This window comes from Ranitomeya variabilis, chromosome 3 (assembly GCF_051348905.1).
Source record: "Ranitomeya variabilis isolate aRanVar5 chromosome 3, aRanVar5.hap1, whole genome shotgun sequence".
Classification (NCBI taxonomy): Eukaryota; Metazoa; Chordata; class Amphibia; order Anura; family Dendrobatidae; genus Ranitomeya; species Ranitomeya variabilis.
In genome coordinates this window covers 708731284-708752416 of record NC_135234.1, presented here as the reverse complement: position 1 = coordinate 708752416, position 21133 = coordinate 708731284, and the positions used below count along the sequence as shown (strand labels likewise).

Below are 21133 nucleotides of genomic sequence, written 5' to 3'. Positions count from 1 at the left end.
GACATTATTTAGCAGATGAAGCACACACTTTCAGGCAGTGAAGAAGATCCCACATTTCTCTTTTTTTCTTCCTCCTCCTCTCCTAATCTAGTGAGGAGGGACTCCTAGCAAGGTGCCCTAGGACCGAAGTGACCCCTTCAGCACTTGATCCCATATGAACTGCACCCCCCAAAAATGATCAGCCTGTTATTCTGGATTTCATGGGCAGCTCTGGAATCCAATTTTACACTACAGGCCTCCCTGAAATTGACTTTTTCAAATTATTTTTCATCGAGAAAATAATAAAACTTATGGCGGCTCTGACAAATTTGTATGCCCATCAATTTTTCACCCAAAATCCCACGTCATACAACAGATATGATGACAATTTGGGGCATTGTGCTGCATAAAGGCATTGTGAAAAAACAGAGTTTCGACAACAGTGGAGTACTGATATGCTATACAGCACACCTGTATTCGTATGGCCATGACAAGGACATGATTTGAAAAAATCCCAACATTTTTGCATTATAGTGATAATGCGCAGTGTCTTCCTAGAAATGATCACAACTTTGATTGTCTATATAAAATTCGTCCAGTAGTTGACCACTTCAGCAGAAAATTTGCTGAGGCGTACAACCCCCAAAAGGACATCTGTATTTGGTTAACAAAGAAAGGGACACCTGGTTGACACCCCTGAATGCCCCTTAGTCCTTGGGGTAATTGGAAAAATTGTATGGGAATTGATGCACCCACTGGTGGATAAAGGTTATCCCCTCTATATAGATAAAGAGTTGTATACTAGAGTAAAAGTTAAGACCCTCTCTGCCAGAGGTACAGTTGCAGATGGCACCGTGCAAAAAAATTAGAGAGCTATATGGGCACATTTCCAGACTGCTTGAGTGTAAATGTTGCCATTTAGGCTTGTAGACACAGAGGATTTCCGCCGACTCATGGTGGCAGTTATCTCTCAGTACTCAGTCCTCAACCACCACTTTTTCTCCTGGTGTGGCATCCCTGCATTGTACCAGCACATGACCAGGAACATCACCCATGTCCTTACCAACTCAGTTACTGGGATTGTACACTTAACAACCGACATGTGGACAAGCGCTTATGGCCAGGAACCAGGCTCGGACTGGCCCACCAGAGAACCGGAGGATTCTCCGGTGGGCCCAGGCATTGACACCTGCTGGCATACTGGCCAGCAGCTGCCTAGGGCCACTGCTCCAGGGGCCCCCAGCCCGTGGCTATGGGGCCCCTGAGTCAAGGGGGCTCGCCCTGTGCCAGTAGCAGCAGCTGGAGACAGGATCCTGTCCCCGCTGCTGAAGCAAAATGAATATTCACGCTTCCCCACGCCCCTATGGGCGTGGAGTGGCGTGAATACTGTTTCTCTTTAATAGCGGGCAGCGATAGCTGCAGGTTGCAGCTAACACTGCCCGCATGTAAAGCCCCACCACCATACACACAGCACCACAGCACTTACACACACAGCACCGCAGCACATACACACATGCAGGCACACAGACTCACACAGAGCAGCTCACCTTCTGGCGTCCTGCTTCCTGTCTGAGACAGCCCAGCTGGATGACGTCATCATCCAGCGTGCTGTCTCAGACAGAAAGCTTCCAGTGAGGAAGAGGCTGCTGGGATGAGCTGCTGCTGTGGGGAGGTGAGCTGTGCTGTGTGCCTGCGTGTGTGTGTGTGCCTGCATGTGTGCATGTGTGTGCCTGCGTGTGTGTGCCAGCGTGTGTGTGCCTGCGTGTGTGTGCCTGCGTGTGTGCCTGCGTGTGTGTGTGAGAGTGTGTGTGTGCCTGCGTGTGTGTGTGATGAGCTGCTGGTGCGGTGAGGTGTGTGTGCCTGTGTGTGTGTGATGAGCTGCTGCGGTGAGGTGTGTGTGTGTGTGTGGTGGTGAAGGACAATGATATTGGTGGGGGAGACAATGATGGAGGTGAAGGGAGGCAATGATGCAATTGATGGGCAATGATGGTGGGGAGACAATGATGGAGGTGATGGGCAATGATGGTGAGGAAGGCAATGGTGGAGGTGATGGACAATGATGGAGGTGATAGGCAATGATGGAGGTGACAGGCAATGATGGAGGTGACAGGCAATGATGGTGGTGGGGAGGCAATGATGGAGGTGATAGGCAATGATGGTGGGGAGGCAATGATGGAGGTGATGGGCAATGATGATGGTGGGGGGAGGCAATGATGGAGGTGATGGGCAATGGTGGTGGTGGGAGGCAATGACGGAGGTGATGAAATGGGCAATGATGGTGGTGGGGGGAGGCAATGATGGAGGTGATAGGCAATGATGGAGGTGATGGGCAATGATGATGGGGGAGGCAATGATGTAGGTGATGGGCAATGATGGAGGTGATAGGCAATGATGGTGGGGGAGGCAATGATGGAGGTGATAGGCAATGATGGGGGAGGCAATGATGGAGGTGATGGGCAATGATGGTGGTGGGGAGGCAATGATGGAGGTGATGGGCAATGGTGGTGGTGGTGGGAGGCAATGATGGAGGTGATGAAATAAGCAATGATGGTGGTGGGGGGAGGCAATGATGGAGGTGATGGGCTATGATGGTAGTGGGGGGAGGCAATGATGGAGGTGATGATGGAGGTGATGAAATGGACAATGATGGTGGAGGAGGAGGCAATGATGCAGGTGGTGGAATGGGCAGTGATGGAGGTGGTGATGAGGACAATGATGGGGGCGGAGAGGGGCTGCATTATACTTTATGAGGGGGCTACATTATATTCTGTGAGGGGACTGCATTATTCTCAGGGGACATTATATTATGGGGGGGCTACATCATACTATATGAGGGGGCTACCGTATACTCTATGGGGGCTGCATTATATTCTGTGGTGGGGCTGCATTCTCTCAGGGGACTACATTATATTATGTGGTGAGCTGCATTATACTATATGAGGAGGGCTGCATTATACCCTATGAGGGTGCTACATTATATTCTAGGGTGGGGACTGCGTTATATTTTATGAGGGGGCTACATTATATTCTGTGAAGGGGCTACCTCAACCCTTGCTACATAATTAAGACGTGAACTACCTTATATTATACCCTGATATTAGCGCTTTTTACCGCACAATTGGTGGTCTTGTATCTATTTCTATGTAGCTACATAGTGGTCCCAAAGAATGATTTTCTCTGGTGGGCCCAAGGTGCTCCAGTCCGACGCTGCCAGGAACATTACATTTCCTTGATGGCACAGTGGGTGGACATTGTGGAGGCTGGGGCTGAGCCACACCCTGGCTTGGCGCATGTGCTACCAACTCCAAGGAATAACAGACTAGACAGATCTGTAGCTCTCACCACTGACTCCAACCAGGCATGGTTGTGTGTGATAATGGCCGTAACTTGTTGGTGGCTGTGAAGCCTGGCAAGCTCACACACGTACCATGCTTGGCCCATGTGCTCAATTTAGTGGTTTAGCGATTTTTGAAAACATACCCAGATTTGTCAGCCAGAGCTTCTGGTCAAGGTACGCTGCATCAGAGCCCATTTCCTCAAGTCAGCTACAGCTGCCACTGCTCTGGCAGTGCTGCAGCATTGCATGCAAGTTCCAGCTCATTGACTAGTGTGCTACATCACCTCGTGAAGGAACTCTATACTGCCCATTCTGGCAAGGCTTTTTGAGTAGCAGAGGCCAGTGGTCGAATACCAGCTCCTACACGCCCATCGGTATTCTCAGCAGCCTCTGCCCATAACAGCTGAAGAATGGGCATGGATGACTGACATTTGTGCATTTCTGCAAGACTTTGAGGACTCCACAAAGATGGTGAACAGCGATAATGATGCCATAATCAGCACAATGATCCCGTTTCTGTGTCTACTTAAACAGTTGCTGATTACAATTAAAGCTAACTTTTTGCATGCGTACCAGGTGATGGACAGAGACAAGAGACAGGGAGATACTACCCAGCCCAACCTCATCTCTTCTACGCAGCACTGATGAGCAGGTGGAGGCTCAGTAGCAGGAGCTGGTTGCTAGCACAACAAAGTCTAGTCCCCACACAAGCTTTGTCCCGTCTCTCCTTCATGGATAAGCTGAGGAGGAGAATGAGTGAGGAAGCGACTGAGAGTAGTCATAATGGTGGAGCTTGGCACATATGGCCGACTTTTTGTACCACTGCCTTTCCCGTTACCCTCGAGTTACATTCATCTTGGCCAAAAAGTTAATCTATTCTGAGTGCCAAGTTTTCTTGTATATCATTGATGGGCCAATTTCATGACAACCTCCCAGCATCCAGGCCCTGATGATTGGGTATTTTTTGACAAGGAGGGAAGTTTTTAAAGATGGTCAAGAAATTTCTGTCCGGCAAAACCAGTGTGCTCCCTAATTCTCCTGTGACATTGAAGCATTTGGTGTCAAATCTGGACACTTGACATAAGCTGTCCCTCTACGTCTTGGAGGTGTTATGCTTTCCTGCTGCTAGCGTCTTGTCTGAGCTTGCTTTTAGTGACACCAGGGTGGTCATAACAGACAAGAGCTTTCGGCTGTCAACAGAAAGTGCTGACGGGCTCACTCTGATAAAAATGAACAAGCCTGGAATAACACTAACTTTTCCACACCACCAGATGACAGCAGCACATAAAGTGTTTTTAAACTTCAATATTTGAATGAGACCTGCCAGTTGTTGCCTTCAAGAGTTTCTGAATGACTGGATGACCCTCCTTCTAACTTTTTTCTGGCTTTGCACTGTGTGCAAAGCCTTTATGAGTGTAGAAGGACCACAGCTACATTTTGTTAATTTTTTTATGAGGCACTCCACTTGGTGCCTTCAAGGGTGTATGGATGACCCTCCTTATATTTTTTTCTGGCTTTTCACTGTGTGCAAAGAATGTATGAGTGTAGAAGGACCACAATTACACGTTAATTTTTTTATGATGCACTCCACTTGGTGCCTTGAAGGGTGTATGGATGTCCCTGCTTGTAATTTTTGGCAGACTTTGCACAGTGTGCAGAGTGTTTGTAAGTGTGGGCGTACTACAACTACTTTGCTCACAATATTTGAATGAGGTATTACAGTTGGTGTCTTCAAAGTTGTATGGATAACCCTACTTGCAATTTTTGTCAGGCTTTGCATTTAGCGCATAGCCTTTGAGACTAGGAGTACCACAAGACAGTTTGTACATAATGTGTATGAGGCCCTCCTTTATCTTTAATAAATGGTGTATCTGAGACCGTCTTCCATTTAATTTTTGGCAGTACTTGCATCCTTCATAAATGGCAAATAAAAAATTAGTAAAAATGCATTTTATTTTGTTCTTTTAAAAAATTTTACACTTTGCCTTATATACAAGTCATTATACATGAAGGAATGTTTCTTACCCTTTTTTTTGTAAACTCCAATTGCTCATCAATTTTGAATGCTTTATTGTCAGTTAAAGTGGAGTAAAAGTGTGACACCATTGTTCTCAGCAGCTATCTGGGAGTCAGAGATGCTTCCAGGGATCTTCCCCATGCTGTTCTCCTTCTATTCAGCACTTTTTCCATCTATTTCAACATTTTCACTGCCCCCAGACCTCCTTGTAGGGTCTGCTGGAAAAATGCTTGTATTTCCCATTGACTCCCATTATATTCGTTACTCGAAAAAAGGATCTGAAAATTAGGAATTGCTCAGATCGAGTAACGATCATCTGAAGCATTTTAGTGTTTGCTCATCCCTAGTAATGATCCTAAACACACGTCAAAATCCACAATAGACTACCTTAAAAGGCACAAGCCGAAGGTTTTACAATGTTCCTCACAGTCCCCTGATCTGAACATCATTGAAAATCTGTGACTAAAACGCAAAATAGCAGTGCATGTAAAACGACCCAGGAATCTCACAGAACTGGAAGAATTTTCCAAGGAAGGATGAATGAAAATTCCTTAAACAAGAATTGAAAGACCCTTGGCTCGCTGCAAAAAGCTGTAATACTTGCAAAAGGGGGTGGTACTAGGTACTAACCATGCAGGGTGCCCAAACTTTTCCTTTTTGTATTTTTTAAAAAGTAAAAAATGACAATATTTTTTTTTTTGCCTAAAATATAAAGATAATGTGTCATCTTTAACTTTAGCCCTTTTAGAGATAATTTCATCTTCAACTTGCTTAACTGTTCACAATAAGAGTAATTTTGACCAAGGGTGACAAAACTTTTACATTCCACCGTAATGGTAGAGTTGTTTTTGTTGATCTGTTTTGTGAAACTGCAAATCTCTGAACCATATATCAGAAGAAAATCCTTTGTCATAAGCATTAATAGGGAAGCATTTTCAATGTCATATCACCGTCTCTCCACAGCATGCAACAAACACAGCTCAACTAATCTACACGTGTATACAGCCCACTCTGCAGTACATGATTTCAGAGCCTCATTCTGCAGAAACTTTCTCTTTTTAGCCCCTTCCTGCAGGATATCGTCTCAGACCCCAGTATACAGTCCATAGTGAAGAATATCTTTCCTCTCATTTATATAGTGAATAAAAAAGGAAACACCGAACTGTAGGGTCGAATGATAAGCACAAATACATTAGTAAATGCAAGAGATCGTTTATTATTAGTATAGGGAACAAAAAAGGAAAAGAAAGGATTGGCAATATGGTACTAATCACACACAGTGTGTTTCTACCCATACAATACACAAAACCAAATGAATAAATCAAAACAACTGAACACAATACTTGTATAGCCAAATCATGCACACGAATGGAAATAAATACACAAAGGGCACTGTGTGGCAAGTATCAAAATAACCGTGCACCAATGTATTTCAAGATATATCAAATCAGATGAGGTAATCAATATGGCATGAACATATAAGGCTTGCACACTCAGCTAGCACCTGAAGATAGCGTAAAACACATGTGTAAAGGTACCGTCACACTCAGCAACTTTCCAATGAGAACGACAGCGATCCGTGACGTTGCAGCGTCCTGGATAGCGATCTCGTTGTGTTTGACACGCAGCAGCGATCTGGATCCCCCTGTGATATCGCTGGTCGGAGCTAGAAGTCCAGAACTTTATTTCGTCGCCGATCACCCGCTGTCATCGCTGGATCGGCGTGTGTGACACCGATCCAGCGATGTGTTCACTTGTAACCAGGGTAAACATCGGGTTACTAAGCGCAGGGCCGCGCTTAGTAACCTGATATTTACCCTGGTTACCATTGTAAAAGTTTTAAAAAAAAAAACACTACATACTCACATTCTGATGTCTGTCACGTCCACGGCGTCCACAGGGTTAAAACTGCTTTCGGCAGGAGCGCTTGCTAATGCTGCGCTGCTGCCGAGAGCTTCCTGCACAGACTGTGTCAGAGCCGGCCGTAAAGCGCCGGCCGTAAAGCAGAGCACAGCGGTGACGTCACCGCTGTTACTACCGGCGCGCCGCTGACACATTCAGTGCAGGGAAGCTCTCAGCAGCAGCGCAGCATTAGCAAGCGCTCCTGCCGAAAGCAGTTTTAACCCTGTGGACGCCGGCGGGGGACGTGACAGACATCAGAATGTGAGTATGTAGTGTTTTTTTTTTTTACTTTTACAATGGTAACCAGGGTAAATATCGGGTTACTAAGCGCGGCCCTGCACTTAGTAACCCGATGTTTACCCTGGTTACCCGGGTGCTGCAGGGGGACTTCGGCATCATTGAAGACAGTTTCAACAATGCCGAAGTCGTTCCCCTGATCGTTGGTCGCTGGAGAGAGCTGTCTGTATGACAGCTCCCCAGCGACCACACAACGACTTACCAACGATCACGGCCAGGTCGTATCGCTGGTCGTGATCGTTGGTAAGTAGTGTTGAGCATTCCGATGCTGCAAGTATCGGGTATCGGCCGATACTTGCTGTATCGGAATTCCGATACCGGGATTCCGATACTCTTGTGGTATCGGGTATCGGGTATCGGAACAACATTAATGTTAAAATGTGTAAAATAGAGAATTAAAATAAAAAATATCGCTATACTCACCTGTCCGACGCAGCCGGGACCTCAGCGCAGGAACCGGCAGCGTTGTTTGTTTAAAATTCCCGCTTTTACATGGTTACGCGAAGTCCCGGCTTGTGATTGGTCAGGGCGGCCATGTTGCCGGGCCGCGGACCAATCACAGCAAGCCGTGACGAAAATACGTCACGGCTTGCTGTGATTGGTCCGCGTCCCGGCAACATGGCCGCCATTAACCAATCACAAGCCGTGACGTCACGGGAGGCTGGAAACGCGCTCATTTTAAAAAGGGCGCGTGTCCAGCCTCCCGTGACGTCACGGCTTGTGATTGGTTGCGTCGCGGTCAACCAATCACAAGCCGGGAGGCTGGACACGCGCCCATTTCAAAATGAGCGCGTCCAGCCTCCCGGCTTGTGATTGGTTGATCGCGGCGCAACCAATCACAAGCCGTGACGTCACGGGAGGCTGGACACGCGCCCATTTCAAAATGAGCGCGTCCAGCCTCCCGGCTTGTGATTGGTTGATCGCGGCGCAACCAATCACAAGCCGTGACGTCACGGGAGGCTGGACACGCGCCCATTTTAAAATGAGCGCGTGTCCAGCCTCCCGTGACGTCCCGGCTTGTGATTGGTCAGGGCGGCCATATTGCCGGGACGCGGACCAATCACAGCAAGCCGTGACGTAATTTCGTCACGGCTTGCTGTGATTGGTCCGCGTCCCGGCAACATGGCCGACCTGACCAATCACAAGCCGGGAATTCACGTAACCAAGTAATAGCGCGATTTTTAAACAAACAACGCTGCCGGTTCCCTCGCTGAAGTCCCGGCTGCGTCGGACAGGTGAGTATAGCGATATTTTTTATTTTAATTCTTTCTTTTACACATTTATATGGTTCCCAGGGCCTGAAGGAGAGTTTCCTCTCCTTCAGACCCTGGGAACCATCAGGGATACCGTCCGATACTTGAGTCCCATTGACTTGTATTGGTATCGGGTATCGGTATCGGATTGGATTCCGATACTGTGACGGTATCGGCCGATACTTTCCGATACCGATACTTTCAAGTATCGGACGGTATCGCTCAACACTATTGGTAAGTCGTTTAGTGTAATGGTACCTTTAGAGTAAAAGCACTAAGTGCACTGTGATGGTGTGATATGTTATGTGACTATCATTTTGTGTATATTTCTATTTTACTGATTATCATGTACTCTCTTGTAGTATGAGTTATTTGCCAATTGATGAATTGCTGTTATTTGCCATCTGATATCAGCCCCCACATTCCTATCCTGTTATCTCTCCACAGGGTCAGTGAATAAACCTGTTTGCTAATATGCTAATGACATATTGAACTAGCTTGTTGAAACAATGACCCCTTGTAGTGCCTTAATCCACCAGGCACCTTTGTCAGGTGTGGGAGGCCTGAAAACCACCCCAACCTGTCTGACGACTTCTGGACATAAGGAGAGAACAGGAGCTGGGGAGAAGTCAGTCTTGTTTTGGAACTATGAAGTGAACACAGCACGTCAGAGAGAGAAAGAAGGGAATATGGACTGTTATCCTCTGTGCTGGATTGTTGGACTTTTATTCTGTAACTGAACTGGATTTGTGTTCTGGAATATTTTATCCTTTGTGTGGTGGACCGTATATGCGTATGTGGACCTTTCGTACTTTTGCCTAAATAAAGGTCTTGGAATTTTTCACTCTTCACTGGCTCTGTTGATTGTGTGATACCGGAGAAGGAACCTGTGACAACTGGTGGCAAGCAGCGGGATCAACAGAGCGTAACCTAATGGAGAACCCCACACAGAGTGAGTACAGAAATTGGACTGTATCCAGTTTACAGGAGAGAGCCAGAGACTTGGGCCTGAAATACCAGGGACTGACTAAAGAGGCCTTAATTGATCTACTGGTGGGTGCTAGCTAGACCACCTACTCCCATATGTCTGAAGGACGAGCACTGGAGACAAGGACCCCCACCCCAAAAAGCCAGTGGGTGGTGTGGTACGAAGAAGAGATGGCGGTTCTGGGCCCAGGTGTCTCTCAGGAGTACAAGGAGGAGGTTGCCACCCGGGCACAGCGGAGACAAGAAGCAATGGAGCTTGAAAGAGGGAGTAACGCAATGTGGAATGTAAACCCAACGGTCCGGGAGCCTGTACGGATCACCTGGACAGACTTTAAGCCATTTGATGAGGCTTCCGGAGATGTGGAGTGGTTCTTCAAGGACTTTGAGCAGCAGTGTGCTGTGATGGAGGTGCCTCACTCTGGCTGGATGTGTTTGTTAGTGGGACTCCTGAACGGTAGCCTGGTGGAGGCTTACCGAACCATTGACTCACAGCGGAATTGGGATTATAACATTGTAAAGCAGACTATCCTGGATTACCATGCTATCACCCCAGACTCATATAGGGCCAAGTTCCGAGACCTCCCATGCACCAAGGGGGGATCGTTTAGGATGTATGCACATAAGATGTCCCAGGCATGTCAGAGATGGCTGGAAGCAGAAAACGCCTTTACTGTGGAAGATGTTATACAGGCGTTCCTTATAGAACAATTTCTTGCCAAGTGCCCCGCAGAGGTATGGGAATGGGTCCGGGAGCGCACGCCGTGCACCATGGATAGAGCTGCAGCCCTGGCCGATGAAGCCCTTACTATCCGACCACAATGGAGGAGGCTTCTGGACAATGAACCACGGCCTTCTCCCGCGCCCCGTCCCCCTCCGATTATATCTGCCCCTCCACCCAGCCACAGGCCGATGACAATCACAGCTCACAATCCTGGGCCCCAACAGTTCCGACAACGACCTGGGGGTATCACAGAGAGGAGATGTTACCGGTGTGGGCAACCTGGACATTTGCAGTCTGGCTGTCCCTCAAGGATTCGGAGGGAGCCCCACGCAGCCCCACCTCATCCAGTGCATCTTGTGCACTCCATTCCGCCTGAGGGAGAGCTACCACCACCCCCACCAGAGTGGACCACTGACCACGGCACCATAGATACCCCTGCTGGAGTGTACGGACTCCGGCCTTTGTCCATCAGAAATACACAGCAACGGCATTGCCACCTGCAGGATGTCTTAATTGATGAATACAAAGTGTCGGGATTTAGAGACATGGGGGCATTCCTGACTATCGCTGACCCCCATGTGGTTCGACCCGAGGCAATTCACCAGGGCCCGGGAATTCCCATTGTCCTGGCGGGGGGTGTCCGCAAATATATACAGAGAGCTTTGGTACATTTGGATTTTGGTTTTGGAGAAAAACTGTGTTGAATTGGAGTTATGGGAGGACTTCCTGCAGATATCCTCCTTAGAAATGACATTGGGGAGTTGCAAAGTCATTTTGTGGGAGCAGAAGGTCCGTGGGTCTCTCCTTCTGAAAGAACAATTGGAGGGAGATATCGCAGATACCGGAACGCCCATCATTCCCTACATTCTAGAGTTCAGAGACTGTCTCGCCCAGCTAGCTACCTTGGCTAATGAACTTCAGCGAACGGCCCAGTCCAGACAAAAAACCTGGTATGACCATAAAGCCAGGACCCGGGAATTTATGGACAAGTGCTCATGATTATGGCAACCCCTGCCACTGTACAAGGAACTATAAACAGTGGAGCAAAGTGGACTAAAGTGAGCAGGCCAGTGGTCTGTGTAGACCTAATGGCGTGCTCACTTATTATGAGGGGGGAGAGGTTGTGATGGTGTGATATGTTATGTGACTATCATTTTGTGTATATTTCTATTTTACTGATTATCATGTGTTCTCTTGTAGGTAGTATGAGTTATTTGCCAATTGATGAATTGCTGTTATTTGCCATCTGATATCAGCCCCCACATTCCTGTACTGTTATCTCTCCACAGGGTCAGTGAATAAACCTGTTTGCTAATATGCTAATGACATATTGAACTAGCTTGTTGAAACAATGACCCCCTGTAGTGCTTTAATCCACCAGGCACCTTTGTCAGGTGTGGGAGGCCTGAAAACCACCCCAACCTGTCTGATGACTTCAGGACATAAGGAGAGAACAGGAGCTGGGGGGAAGTCAGTCTTGTTTTGGAACTATGAAGTGAACACAGCATGTCAGAGAGAGAAAGAAGGGAATATGGACTGTTATCCTCTGTGCTGGATTGTTGGACTTTTATTCTGTAACTGAACTGGATTTGTGTTCTGGAATATTTTATCCTTTGTGTGGTGGACCGTATATGCGTATATGGACCTTTCATACTTTTGCCTAAATAAAGGTCTTGGAATTGTTCACTCTTCACTGGCTCTGTTGATTGTGTGATACCGGAGAAGGAACCTGTGACATGCACTATATGGCGGGTATATGGATGTCTGTGTACAAAAGTACTAGCAAATATAATGTATCAAATAAGATGGTAAGTATTACTAGTGCACAATGCATGAGACAGCTGTATATGTGTCAGTTGTGCAATAAAAAGCATGGGCTTCAAAGTAAAAACAGGTAACCACCATCCAAGGGAAATATGGTGTACTAATGGATGTAATACATACTAATATAAGTCCAAAAATGGCGCAAAAGGACCAAATTATTCCAGAACTTAATAGCCTGGGTACAAAAATAATGCAGCGCTGCAATATAACCAGGATATATGTGTAATAGCATGTCCATGATTGCGCCAATAGTAACCAAAGTACTGAGTAGAGATCAATGAATCATACTGCTAGTGCAGACGCTAGATAAGAAGCTCAATTTGGTTCTAGGAACAAAATAAATAGTGATCTAAAAGAATGGTTACCTGTGTGGTTGTGTAGGTATGAGCAGACACGCGCCCCGACGCGCCTTTTGGAACAAGTCCTTCGTCTCACCTATATACAGAGCCCCATCCTGCAGTGAATATCTCTTCACTGAGCCTTTTGTATATAACTCATCTTGCTAAGACCTTTGTATACAGTCCATTTTGCACTATATGTCTTCACTCAGCCCCCTGAGACAGAACCATCCTGCAGAACATTGCTCGTCTTAGTTACCAGGATGCAGGTACTGCTGATTTCACGTAGGAGTGAGAATGCGCTGCGCATGATTGACTTTGAGCTGGAACTACTAAATTACTGTTCCAATGGCAACTGAAGGGTAAATAGAACCAGGAGGGTTATCTATTGGGTGATTATAAGTGCAAAACAAGGCAGATTTAAAAATAGTTTATAGTGGCACAAATTAATATTATATTATTAATATTATATTTGTGTACATTATTATAAGACTTCATTGTAATTTGGGGAAAAACACTTAAAATCACTGATCTCTGCTGATCAGTTTACATGCAGCAACTGTCCAATCTTTAATGGTCCAGGATGGCGAGTCTAAACGTACTCAATTTTTCATATTTTCTATAGCAGTAATACAATTCAAATTTCACATATTTTATGTTTGCCTGCTATAGTGCTACAGAGTGCTACTTTATTTTGTTGGTTATAAATCCTAAAATATGTAACGCTATACTTATATCTAGCTGCAATGAATTATCTTATCTTCCAAACACAAAATAACATCAGGAAATGCAAAACATACTGCTCTGGGTAAAATTTAATATCGTCTTTCCTCATATGCCAACAGCCTTAAAAGGGCTCGAGGTAGTTTTGTTAGCTGGCACCTGATCCTATGCCATCTTTGTAAAATGTCAAAGTTACCAGCTCATTTTCTCTCGATTGGCTAGCAAAAGCCACATCTTTTGCACAAATTAAAATATTTTTAAATGTCAAATATATCAAAATAGCTGAACTATACTCTTCAAATACATCCACAGGGCAATTTTGCATCCATCCATCCATGCATGGCTAATCAAGAGGGAAGGAAGCAGAAGGAGTGTGTGCAGAGGTCATGCTACATGTGAACATATGCCCAGGAAGAAACGTTGTCATTACCGATTCTTGCCCATATCTCTTCTGTGGGTTTTTTCTCCATGCTCTCTCCTATCTGATGTTTCTTTAGAAGTCATTTCTCAGGAGATTAGGGCCCTGCATGGTGCATAGCTGACACGCTGTTGACCTGGAAGATTTTCAAAATAACCATTAGCAAAACACAGTCCTAAAGCACCTCATTCTGCTCAGCTTCCCACCATTCTTTTGATTGTTTGAATGCATAAATAACCAACAGGGCAAAACATTTAGCGGGCGTGTTCTTTCAAACTACAGTATTTCTTAAGACAAATTTGCAGAGTGATAACGTTTATATAGCGAAGCATTTACTACATTCTGTTCTGGAGACCAGGCTGTTCAAATCCTACTTTTATCTTCCAGACGTTTTTTTTTTTTTTTTTTTTTACAAGAGTACTACCTTAACCCCTTCACCACCCGAGCCTGTTTTCAGCTTCCTGACCAAGAAAAATTTTCCAATTCTGACCAGTGTCACTTTTATGTGGTAATAACTCTGGAACGCTTCAACGTATCCCACTGATTCTGAGATTTACTTTTTGCTACACATTGTACTTCATGTTAGTGATTAATTTAGGCGAATATTTTTTGCATTTAGTTGTGAAAATATCAGAATTTTTTGCAAAAGTTTAGCAATTTTCAAACTTTAAATTGTTATGCCCTTAAATCAGAGACAGTTAAATCTCACAAAATAATTAGCAAATAACATTTATCATATGCCTACTTTACATCAGCATCATTTTTTAAACATAACTTTTTGTTAAGAAGTTAGAAGGGTTAAAAGTTGATCATCAATTTCTCAACAAAATTTACAAAACCTCTGATACCCCATATGTGGTGGAAAACTACTGTTTACGTGCACAGCAGGACTCAGAAGGGAAATGACTGAATTCTGGCTGAAATAGATTGCGGATGTCACATTTGAAGAGCCTGACTTGCCAGAAAAGCAGAAACATACACAAGTGACACCATTTTGAAAACTACACCTCTCCAGGAAGTGTAGTGAGTATTTTTAACCTTCAGGTCGATTCACAGAATTGTAAAATATGTGGCTGAGTAAATGGAAAATAACCATATTTCCCACTAAAATGTTGCTTTCAATTTTCAAACGGGAGAATAGAAGCAATTTCTAATACCCCATATGTGGTCAAAAACTACTTTTGAGGCACAATGCAAAGCTCAGAAGAAAAGAAGTTTGAGGGTGGCATGCCACATTGGTAGAGCCCCTGAGGTGCAAGAATAGCAGAACTCCTCCATAAGTGACCCCAATTTACAACTATACTCTCCAATGAATTCACGTGCGGGTGCAGTGAGCATGTTGATGTAACAAGGGGCACCAGGGGGGTAGTTGTGGCCAAGTTACCTAAAGGTACAGTACATAGGCAGATTCCACTGAGCACACTTTTAGCGGTCTTTTGCACATAGCTAGTTAACACAACCTTCCTCACAACGTACCTTGTTCCTGCTCCAGCTGCAGTAGTCCAGGTAAATCAAAGGCAGAAGAGGCAACTGTGTCCAATGGGGAAGAACATAACTTTTAATAAACAGGAATGGAGTAGAATAACAGAAGAATACACCACTGGATTCCTGATCTCTCCCTGACACACCTCACAGCTGCACCCACAGCATCTGTAGTAGCCACAGATAGACAGTAATCCACATGCTGGGATTACCCTTTCAGAAGCGGGGGCCCTTCCAAAGTCCCAGGGCCCGTGCTATGATCTTCAGTCCTTTGATCCTTGGGACCCCTCTTGAGTCCCTGGAGTCCTCTGAGTCCTTGGAACCCCTCTTGAGTCCTCTGAGTCAGGGGCAACAGACCTCTCCAGCCCAGGGGGTCTGGCAGTGCCCCGTCTGACAATCACGTCTGCCTTCTTCAGTGTCTCAGGCAGTTCTGGAGGGAAACAGCAGCTTTCTGTGGCATTACTGCTGCTGCTGGTCCAACCCACCATAACCGATAAATTCCTTCAACAACAGAAAAACATGACAAAATATAGAAAAACTTAAACATATTTTATTACCCAAATTTATTACAATACACTTAAAATAAAGGGGATACAAATACAAAATAGCTGCACATAAAGAGTATTGCACTCCAATCAAACAGTATATATAAGTAAAATTGTCACCAAATCAAAAATTTGTAATTAGCATTCAAGGTATTCCTAGGGTAATACACTGCTCAAAAAAATAAAGGGAACACTAAAATTCCACATCCTAGATATCACTGAATGAAATATTCCAGTTGTAAATCTTTATTCATTACAAGGTGGAATGTGTTGAGAACAATAAAACCTAAAAATTATCAACGTAAATCACAACTAATATCCCACGGAGGTCTGGAGTTGGAATGATGCTCAAAATCAAAGTGGAAAATGAAGTTTCAGGTTGATCCAACTTCAGTGGAAATGCCTCAAGACAAGGAAATGCTCAGTAGTGTGTGTGGCCTCCACGTGCCTGTATGACCTCCTTACAATGCCTGGCCATGCTCGTGATGAGGCGGCAGATGGTCTTCTGAGGGACCTCCTCCCAAACCTGGACTAAAGCATCCGCCAACTCCTGGACAGTCTGTGGTGCAACGTGACGTTGGTGGATGGTGCGAGACATGATGTCCCATATGTGTTCAATCGGATTCAGGTCTGAGGAACGGACGGGCCAGTCCATAGCTTCAATGTCTTCATCTTGCAGGAACTGCTGACATACTCCAGCCACAAGAGGTCTGGCATTGTCCTGCATTAGGAGGAACCAAGGGCGAAACGCACCAGCATATGGTCTCACAAGGGGTCTGATGATCTCATCTCGGTACCTAATGGCAGTCAGGCTACCTCTGGCGAGCACATGGAGGGCTGTGCGGCCCTCCAAAGAAATGCCACCCCACACCATTACTGACCCACTGCCAAACCGGTCATGCTGAAGGATGTTGCAGGCAGCAGATCTCTCTCCATGGCATCTCCAGAGTCTGTCACGTCTGTCACATGTGCTCAGTGTGAACCTGCTTTCATCTGTGAAGAGCACAAGCCGCCAGTGGCGAATTTGCCAATCCTGGTGTTTTGTGGCAAATGCCAAGCGCCCTGCACGGTGTTGGGCTGTGAACACAACCCTCATCTGTGGACGTCGGGCACTCAGACCATCCTCATGGAGTTGGTTTCTAACCGTTTGTGCAGACACATGCACATTTGTGGCCTGCTGGAGGTCATTTTGCAGGGTTCTGGCAGTGCTCGTCCTGTTCCTCCTTGCACAAAGGCTGAGGTAGCGGTCCTGCTGCTGGGTTGTTGCCCTCCTATGGCCCCCTTCATGTCTCCTGGTCTAGTGGCCTGTCTCCTGGTAGGGCCTTCAGCCTCTGGACACGACGCTGACAGACACAGCAAACCACAGCTTGCATTGATGTGCCATCCTGGATGAGCTGCACTACCTGAGCCATTTGTATGGGTTGTAGAGACCGTCTCATGCTACCACGAGTATGAAAGCACAACCAACATTCAAAAGTGACCAAAACATCAGCCAGAAAGCATTGGTACTGAGATGTGGTCTGTGGTCCCCAACTGCAGAGCCACTCCTTTATTGAGGGTGTCTTGATAATTGCCAATAATTTCCATCTGTTGTCTATTCCATTTTTGCACAACAGCATGTGAAATTGATTGTCAAACAGTGTTGCTTCCTAAGTGGACAGTTTGATTCCACAGAAGTTTGATTTACTTGGAGTTATATTCTGTTGTTTAAGTGTTCCCTTTATTTTTTTTAGCAGTGTATACTAGCTGAATAACCATTACTCATAATGATCAAATTCATATAGAACCGGAACTAATTAAAGCCAACCTGTTAATGATTATATTGTTCATATAATAGCATAAAAACTGCTCCATTTAAGTGATTACTGCATAGTGCCAAAGTGCATAAAACAAATTAAATATCTCAATTGAAAGAATATTGCCAAGTGCAAATATAGGTTATTAACCAGTCATAAATATATACCCTATTGAAGTGTCTAGTGCTTAATACAAGTTTAATAGCATCAAAAGAAATTAAAAAACACACGGTGTTAGGGCTAATGGTAATAAATATATAGCACTAAGACTGGATAGCAATTAAAACTTGAAGATACCGGTAGTGCAACATAGGGGTTAAATAACCCAACCTAAGAGCAATTCAGGATTACTGCAAAGTGCAGATGACTAATAAAAGTCAGTTTAATCAAGGTTACTAAAGTGCCAAGTGGCTATATAATAACAGGTTAATAAAGAGGCAATTGATAATGCACAGTGCTAAGAAATTCAAACACAAAGGAAGGCTAGGAGATATAAGCAATACATGATCTGTGGATGCAGCACAGAGCCCCAATGCGTGTTTCGCGAAAGCTTCTTCCTGGGTTTTTTTTTTGCCCATCCCATTTATCTGTTTCTGTCCCTGTCTCTACTAGATACTTTACAGACATGACAGGCACAGCACAATAAAGGGAACATTGTAACAACATACACTACATTACATGGCATAGCAAGCACATACATTACACAATAGACAACATATGGTGGTGATGCATAACTTACTATACAGGAGGTGCACAGGGTGCCACACGGCAGAGAGAGAGAGGATGCAACTGAAGAGATTGGCCCCTCGTTACACTGACACCACACGTGCCTCACAAAATTTTGTACCATTGGGCGGTGAGGAAAGAATAACTACATTTTTACGACTAAAATGTTGTTATAGCCCCAAGTTTTTAATTTTTATAATGAGAAAAAATGGACCTCAGATTGTTGTGCTATTTTTCCTTGACTATACATGTAATCGGGAATTACTTTTCAGTGGAAGTGGAAAGCTAAGAAGGGAAAGAACACCATATTGTAGAGCAGATTTGGCTGTTATGGTTTATGGGTGCTATGATTCAGGGAAAAAAGCCCTGAGGTGCTAGAACCGCAGAACACCCCCCATAAATTACCTAAGTTTTGCACCATTCTTATAGTTCTCTGCTTTTTAACTGTGTGTGTTTGTAACATAATTTTTATTAATTTGTGTTATTCTTTTTTTACTCTTAGTAATTTGTCCTTATCCATCTTGCTTGCGATAACTGATTCTGTGATACTTGCCTCCTATGATGGGAATCTTTGACCATTTTGGGGTACAAGCTGGAATAAAAAGGAAGAGGTTGCTGACATCATTATTTATTTAATTATTGTATTTCTTGAAGAATATGGACGTTGAAATGATGTTTATTCTTGTAATTCTCTTCCTTTTTTTGTGACCATATATATGTCAATGTGGGTGACGGGATTGTTGTGGAAATTGAGCATAGGTGTGTAATATTTTTTGTGCCTTTATACTTGGGGTACCCCAGCTCCTTACGCGGAAATATTTTTAGTATGGCTATTGGGGTATCAAAATTATCATATTGGCATGAGATATGCTTTTTTAATATAAAAAAAACCTCTCCTGTTTGCTATACTATTAGTTTGTTGCATCTGACATCTTTATGGCCATATACTTGAAGTCCCCTCCTTTTTATCACACACGCATTCATCCCAATCTAGCAAATATACCTACCTATCTTTGGTCTTCTAAAAAATGGTGACACGCATGCGCACTGTGCCTGGGATTTTTGTGTTATATACTCTTCAATAAAATTTATATTTTTATATCAAACCTCTTTTTGAGTGGTGTGCATGGATACTTGTTAGCCAACCTTTTGGCAGTGAAGATAATATTTACATTCTTATTTCTTACCACATAAATTTTGTTTTAGCACCAAATTTTACATTTTCACTGTCACAAATCATTAAGGGATCCATGGCAGCTCTGGGTCTGCTGAAATGTAACTGTAGTTTTTTCCTTTTGGTCCAGCAAGGGTTAATGTCTGTCTTTTACTGGCAGTTCTTTTAGGCTTGTCAGCTGATGTTGTTTGGTAACTACTCTCACCTTCCTTTAAATAGTCCAATGACCATCAGTTAATCATAGGTTAGAGTTCTTCTATTCAGACCAGCTAGGTGGTGTTGCTGCTGTTGGAGTTCAGATTCCTGGAGCCGTTGTCTCTGCTGTTGTGGAGCTTTGCAGCTGAGCTTGAGCTGAGTATTCCTTTTTTTGTCTGGCCCGTGTTTGTCTCTTCCCCTGTGTGTTACCATCTGCAGTGGTGAAACTAGTGTGCTTGCCGACCAGTACACTAGTCAGGGTACATTGAGGTTACAATCAGGGACTAGGCATGCTATGGCGGCAGGGAGGGAGGACCCACATAGGGCGTTACGGAAGCTTACAAACAGTCACAAGTTGGTGTCAGGAGGTGTCTCATTCCTCGCTTCCTACCTTTAGGGCCTTCCTCTCCCTTTTCCGTCCCATCAAATTTATATGCTGTGTCGTCCACCGGACTTACCCTTGTCCAAGCGTGACATTCTAACTGACTGCACCATTTACCGGAGACCCTATGGCTCAAATGGAGGCTTTTGCATGCCTGATCCAGAACCTCACAGTTGAGGTTATTGAGTTGCGGTTACAGGTGTTGCAGCAGCTTCAGCTTGTGTCTGGGTTCTTCATCTCGGCTCATGCCCAGGCTCAACTGGAACCTAAAATCTCTCCCCGACAGGTTGCCTGGAGGGAGAGATAAATTTATGGTTTTTAAGGAAGCCTGTAAATTATATTTCAGGCTCTGCCCTCGTTCCTCAGGAAGCGAGGAGCGACGAGCGGGAATTGTAGACTTCCTTCTTAAGGGTGATCCCCAGTCCTGGGCCTTTTCTCTGCCGACTGATCTTTGCTGTTGGTGGACGAGTTTTTTGCAGCTTTGGAGCTGTTTTATGGTGATCCTGATGGTGTCTCCCTGGCTGAGTCTAAACTCCATAAGATCAAGCAGGGGGGCCAGCTGAGGAGTACTACTCGGAGTTCCGGAGATGAGCCACCGACACTCATTGGAATGACACTGCCCTTAGGAGTCATTTATGTCAGGGTCTATCAGCTAGGCTTCAGGATTCTCTGGAGCAATATACTACTCCAAGGTTGTTGGAGCCTGAAATCGCCCTTGCTGTCAAGGTGGATAGACATCTCAGGGAGAGATATACACTGACTCTGCCCCCTGTTGTTCTTCCCGGGGAGGAGGTCACACAGGTGCTGACAGACAAACCCATGCAGTTGGGGGAGTCTCCTCTCATACTAGGTTGCCTGCGGTTCACTGTAGGATGGGGTCATGTTTTTACTGTGGTCTTACGGATCATTATATTAAAGTCTGTCCATCTTGCATGAACATTGTCACTCCATCACAAAATACACATTACGCTGGTTGTTTAGAGGGAGATGAGCAGGGTATGTACACTTCCTCCACTTTTATGTCTGTTTACCATTTC

The 21133-nt window shown here is 44.9% G+C and overlaps 1 long non-coding RNA gene across 1 annotated transcript in view; it reads right to left on the bottom strand.

The window, feature by feature from the left end:
- The window catches only part of LOC143818545 (uncharacterized), a 112370-nt gene extending 96682 nt beyond the window's left edge, over positions 1-15688 (bottom strand). Inside the window, exons 1-2 of the long non-coding RNA XR_013224598.1 lie at positions 15273-15688; positions 13809-13932 (exon numbers count right to left, since the gene is read on the bottom strand). This is a non-coding gene — a long non-coding RNA (uncharacterized LOC143818545). The remainder of the gene's footprint in view (positions 1-13808; positions 13933-15272) is intronic.
- Between the last annotated feature and the right edge of the window lie 5445 nt (positions 15689-21133).